We start from the raw sequence: 6,367 nt of genomic DNA on the forward strand, positions 1-6,367 counted from the left end.
AGGAATGAAGAAGGCATGTCTGCTTTCTTGCTGCTCTGCATCATTTCCTTGAAATCCCTCTTTCTGAGAGAAGTCTTGCAATGCACTCTTGGCACTTGTGCCAGCCCCCCACATACAACATTGATCATGGACCAGGCTTCATAGGATGCTTCCTGCTTGTTTTTTCACTAATAGATATAATTTTTTAAAAGTAAGATGCTGGCAGGGAGGAAGGATGAGGGAACCCTGAGTGAAAGCTGCCACTGTGCTCAGTCTCTATGGAAATAATCCACAATGCTAATATGTCCTAAAATGGTAATAAAGCCTGTGTTCTCTTATGTAATCCCATAGTAAGAAAGAGCTCTGTCGGCTTGCCTGACAAATGATATCTCTGTAACCTTGGAGGGGATTATTACTAAAAAACACAGGGTGGAAAAACAAAGCAACACCCCCAGATGCACGCAAATCCATCAGATGCAGAAAAAGGACAGACAGCTCCAGCCGGCTCCTGTGCTTTGGCCCTACAATATTATGTCTCTACCATCAAACAAGGAAAGGATCTCCTGGCAAAGCAGCAGGCCTGCCCTGGCTCCTCCTCTGCTTACAACCCCTGCTCCCTCCCCAGGCACCTCAGTACCATAAGCAGGCAGAGGGCAGGTTTTCCCCTTTCCTGTCCTCCCTCCCTCTTTCCCCTCCCCAAAAATGAACATTCAAAGCCCCGGCAGCTGGCCAAATCCAGTTTGCCTGCGTCACCGATGCACGTGGATTCACATCTGTCCTGCCCAGCGGTGATGGAGCCAGGGCTACGTGCGTCCCTGAGAAGGATTCATGCCCCCAAATCCATCAAGTTGTGTGTCAGCAAGGGTGGGGACAGCATTTTCCAGGCACAGCTGAGTAGCACTGTAAGGCTCAGAGCTTGCCTTAGAGGTGTAGGGAGAGGGGAGGTTTGGAGGTAGGGGACAGCTCACTTCAGAGCTGTCCCTAAGTTTGGCTTATGAACCACAAACCAAAGCCAGGCAGCTCTTTGTTCTTGAGCCTCAGGTGCAGAACAGAAATAAGGCAGCACCAGCTGCTTCACAAGGTGAGACAGTGTACAGGTAGCTCTCTCACTGCCTCCCTCTACTCCTCTCTTCCCCTGGAGGCTGTGCCCCTCTGTGAACACAAAAAAAGGGTCCAGCAGGCCACTCTGGAAACTCCCAGAGGTGCAGGTTTGCTTAAGCAAACACACCAGTCCTCATGTGGAGCAGTCAGCCCCAAGCTCCATCCTCCAGGATGTGGCAGCCAGACAGTCCGGAGGTTGACCCCAGAACACGACTCATATGCAATAATATGAGCAGTAAGCTCTTATCTCAGTGCCAGTAAAGGATGGTGACTACCCCAGTATCTCTTTCCCACAGATCAAAGCATGGGAACACTTAGTGGAATGCCAGAAAACTTCTTTGGAAACAACAGATGACATCAGGAGGGTTTCCATGCCTGATTGAACATTCACCCTTTCATGTTGTGCTCTGTTTGAAGGAACTTTTATGTTTTCTCAGACAGCAGAAGATGCATGAATAGGGACTCTTGAGTCAAAGAAGATTCCTCAAGGCTGGAAAATCACAATCCTGAAGAAAAAAACATCAATCCTAACACTTAAAAAGATGCTATTATGACATTTAAAACACATGTTTAACGGAGTAGAGCCTTTATCAGTCAGTGCATGTAGAGAGCTCTAATTCATACAAAATATTTGCAATGTGACTATCTGGAAAATAAAGGGTTACAATCATTATTCACAGCAGTCACATTTTTTTAATTAATAACCTTGTAATTGGTATCGACTTAAACCAACTGATGACAGTCTTATGATGAGCCATTCCCAGCCAAGCTTCGTACCCAGTTGCCCTCAGGTCAGGAAAACAGTGAACTCCATTATTGGCAGAAGCTTTCTGCCCCACACCACTCTCCTTCCTGTGCCACAGGGAGGTCACCCCACACCAAGCACCTCTGCAGCCCTCCTCCAGCCCTTGCTTTCCAGCACCACAGCTCCATGCAGCCTCTGCTGTGCTGCAGCCTGGATCCCACAGGCCAGCATCTAAAACAGCAGCACTTCCTGGTGCCTTGATTTCCCTGTGGCAAACTATGATTCCAAAAGGGGAGCCCACTGCCAGGACCACCAGAGCCCCTACCCAATGGCACCCTGGCAAAGAAGGCAAAGGCAAACCCACCTCCAGGCACTCACTTCTAGGAAGCAGAAGGAGCAAATCCTGCTCCTCTGTTAAGACACAGGCTCAAAGGGATGGAAATCCCCCCCACAAGATCTGCAAGATACGGTAATTTTGGACATCTCTGACAGAACTGCAGTGTGCAGCTTGGACATGCCTCTCTGAAGCAAAAAGGGCAGCACTGACAAAGGGCAACCTTGCCTCTGCAGCAGCTCAAGCCATGGCCTCACCTAAGACAGGTCACAGCTATAAATAAAGCCCTGGGGCAACATTTCTGACCTGGAGCTCTTTTGCAGCAAATTTCAGGAGAAGTTTACTTGCAGAAAGAAAAGCCCATGTCAGGTAAGTATAGAAGGCACCACAGCAGCTCCTCTGCAAGGCAGGGCCACCAGGCTCGCCTAGGGACTGAGAGTCTGACACCGCCGCTGGCCTCGGGGCGTCCCTCCAAACCATGCCCTGCTTCTCCCCGCGGGACCGAAAACATCCGCTTCTCTCCCGAAGCCTGGGCAGGGCTCCCTCCCTCCAGCGGGCACCTCCGGAGGCTTCCCTCCTCCACTACCAGGGAGCAGCGTTAGAGGGCAGTGCGCTGCCTTGGAAGCGGGATGCTGTGCGCGTGTGCCCCAGCCCGGGGCCGGGCCGCGGGCACCCCCTCGGGCACGGTGTCCCCCGGCTGTCCCGCAGCATCGTGGCCGCAGGACGAGGCCACCCCCATCCCCAGGGAAAGGCTCCCCCGAGCCCTGCCCGCCGCATCCCGCCTCGGGGCGGCAAGCGGGAAATCCTGCAGGGGCTGCGTTTTAATTAGAAAATGCCCAGCTTTAATTAAATAAATGTGAAGCTGAATAATACAATCAGGAGAATTGCCTGAGCTCTTTTATTTTGCAATTCAATTTGGTTTGTGCTGTACCCACACTTTTAGTTTTCTAGTGCCAAAACCTTTTGCATTGATCACTCGGAGCTGCATTGCAGAGTTTGCCAGGGACAAAGCTGGAAGCGCTGGCTGTTGAATAAAGGGCAGTTGGAACTTTTCACAGCTGGGGATGCATTGGAGGCAGCCTGCCTCTGCAGCAGAGGAACGGATTTTTCCAGATTTTTGAGCACCAAAGTTCTCACTGACCGCCTTTAAGTGGAGTTCAGCAACACTCTCGCAAATCAGGTACAAAAGAAGAGGACAAGAAAATACCCTGTCCCATCTATAACCAAGGAGAGCAAGCAGATTAGCATGCACACACACAAGCGTGCAAGCAAGCCCATAAACCAGCAGGGCATCTTCATTCTGCAACCCTGCAAACACTGCATTGACTTCCTGAGCATGCAATTGTTAAAGTTCCAGAAACCAAAATTACAAACAAAACCAATATTTTTGCTTTCAAAAAGCCAGTTCTGGTTGCTAAGTGACTACAATATACTTCTCTATCACAGCATTTGAAAAGCCCACGCACTAAGAGCGAGGGAATTGCTAGGTTAGGACATCAGGAATGTGCCCTAGCGGGATGATGAATTTTAAATATGTATTCGTACTACTGTAGCACTTAGAGACCCCGTGAAACCACTGTCTTTGGTAACATTAAGAGTAAAATATGATTCCAAGAGATCTTAAGCTAAAACAGGGTACAAGAAGTTAGTGTAAGATGCTAGAGAACAGACTTGGAAAAAAAACGAGGGCAAGGAGGCAGATCTATTAGGACTGAAAAGGAAACCCATTGCAAACAGAAAAAACATTAAAGGGAGATATCTAGAGGCAGAACTGGTGACTGAGACTGTAATAAAATGTGTTTGGATGAAGAACTGGTGGAGTATTTGGACAAAAGAACACAAAAAGGTGAGAACATGAATGAGGGGCTAAAGTAGGAAAGCTTAAAAACCAACGACAGAAGTTTGAGAGAGCAGGAGACACCAGAAGAGCATCCTATAGGGAAAAAGACCATCATGGGAGAGCCACATAATGTCATAGGTAAAAAATCTGAAGGAAAAAATATGAAACTTTGATACACTGCAGACAAAGAAGCAGTAAGAGCTGAACCTATCTCTTGAAACAGCACAATAAGTAATAGCTGCAAGACAGCAGCTCTAGTTCTGGTTACTGAGGCAATATATAAAAAATGCTCAGACTGAGAAAGTATGACTCCTCTGCACTTTATCAAGCATCACATAATGAAAAGTATGAAACAATTTTACTTCCACCAATAGCTCTGGAATTCTTAAAAAGGACTACTGATTTTATTTCCTAAATACTCTATTTTCAAGACTACTTGCTCATAAAAATTACTGTTAGTGAATAAATTAATCAGCTGACTGTGCTTGTGAATAGTCTTTCTGCTTGTGATTCTTAGGAATGCTGGCATCTCTGTCTGGTGTAAAGTCTGCATGTAGCCACAACAAACCCTGTTGTTTTGTAAATGTCTTTTTATTCATTAAACAGTGCTATGCTTTCCCATACAGCTGTCCTACATCCCTCTCAAATGGGAATCGCACGTGCTGTACCAGGCAGGGAACAAGGACAATCAGGCACAGATATTTTGCCATGGGCTTTGGAGCATCCACGCACAGCATATGGAAATGGGGGCTGGCCCACTGGGCCCCTAGCTAGGTAAAGATGTGATGTGTGGGGTCTCCAAGCCAGAGGAGCACAGCAGCAGTGAGACCAGAACACTGGTCCAAGCACAACTGCCCACTAAATATCCACCACAGAGAAGTTCAGAAAAGACCAAGAGAGTTTGCACAAGTAATTTAGAAAGAAAAATTACAAAACTTGATTGGTAGTCAAATTAGAGATGTGGTCTTGCTTTTAAGACAAAGAGCTATGATTACTGTCTATATATACAACACTTATGTCATTTCTTGAGATCACACCAAGAGTTTGTGTGGGTATACATCAGTATTTTGTCACCCACACCGTTTTCAAACCTGCTGGTCAGAAAATTTAACAAAGCAGTAGACATCTCCAAGGTTTCTTTCCTGTAAGATTTGTGACATTGAGGAGATGGGTAAATTTGTGTTGTGACAAACTGTTGTAACAACTCAACAGATAGCTGCCTGTTTTCTCCTGCCAGGGAGTCAATCACCAGACACAGATCCTAAAGCCACGCACTTGCCAGTACCTGGTCAAGTAAATACGAAGGAAAGGAGAAAGCAAAGGATATTTCTAAGGGTCAAAAGAGATGTAGGAAGAAGCTCAGTGTTAACAGTTTGGGCAGAGGTAGGGGTGGTCATGTGGAATCCTTTGGCAGGGCATGAGGTGCCTGAAGATGTGTGCACTCTTTGCAAGTGCTGTGGTGCTTGATCCTGGGGATGTCAGCAGAAGAAGATAGCATTGCAGGAGTGTGGGATGTAGGACAAGAACCTTCAGGCAGACAAGTTTCCCAAATGAGCTTTTTTTTTGTGTGTCAGCAGGTGAAAATACCATTTTCTTTAAAGGTTTATAAAAGACGGTAAGTACCAGGTAGGTACAGATGCAAATTGATATAAGAAAGCTCCTTCTAGGCATGCCCACACACTGCACAGTGACATTAGACACACATCTAGGTGCAGCACTGTCCTCATTCACCCATATGTCGCCAGCAAGCACAGAGAAAATTAGAGCAAGCCCAAGCTGAGTACATTAACTCATCATATCCCTGCCTTGTGCCTTGCTCCTAAGGCCATGAAGTCTCTTTTTCCAAACTGAGCTTCTGTACCTGCAGGACTTATAAAGTGTGTTGAACAGCACTTTACATGTGAATGATGCCTTATCATTATCTGTAGATATCCAAAATACTGTATCTACAAGCAATCTCTGCAACACACATTACCATCTAGCAGATAAGTTACAGATCTACCAGGCCATCTGTGACCCAGGCTTTGGTCATCCCTGTGCCACAAACCCCCCACATCCTCAGATGAGTCATTTCACCATGGCTATCCATGCAAAAAACAGATCTGTATCCTCTCCCTCACTGCCAAGGAAGCATGGTAGTGGGGAGTTCAGGAGAAGGAATAATTTAAGGTTAATAGATGAGCTGCTGTATGCTCCTTCAGTGCCACTGCTTCCTGGTCTTCGACACATTTAATCTCTGCAATCATCTGGGTAAAGAAAGATGGGTCCTGCAGCCTGGCAGCTCCTTGGCCATGCTCTCCTGCTCCCATGGTGCAGCTCCTGCCCCCTGCCCCAGTACCACAGGTTCCCTGCCAGCGATACCCAAGCG

The 6,367-nt window shown here is 47.0% G+C and overlaps 1 protein-coding gene across 1 annotated transcript in view; it reads right to left on the reverse strand.

Moving 5' to 3' along the window:
- IGSF11 (immunoglobulin superfamily member 11) overlaps nucleotides 1–2,698 on the reverse strand; it is a 44,155-nt gene extending 41,457 nt beyond the window's left edge. The window contains exon 1 of the mRNA XM_031056682.1: nucleotides 2,466–2,698. The gene's annotated coding sequence lies outside the window, so the exon portion shown is untranslated. The remainder of the gene's footprint in view (nucleotides 1–2,465) is intronic.
- Between the last annotated feature and the right edge of the window lie 3,669 nt (nucleotides 2,699–6,367).

The sequence above is a fragment of the Geospiza fortis genome, unplaced genomic scaffold (genome assembly GCF_000277835.1).
Source record: "Geospiza fortis unplaced genomic scaffold, GeoFor_1.0 scaffold1, whole genome shotgun sequence".
NCBI lineage: Eukaryota > Metazoa > Chordata > Aves > Passeriformes > Thraupidae > Geospiza > Geospiza fortis.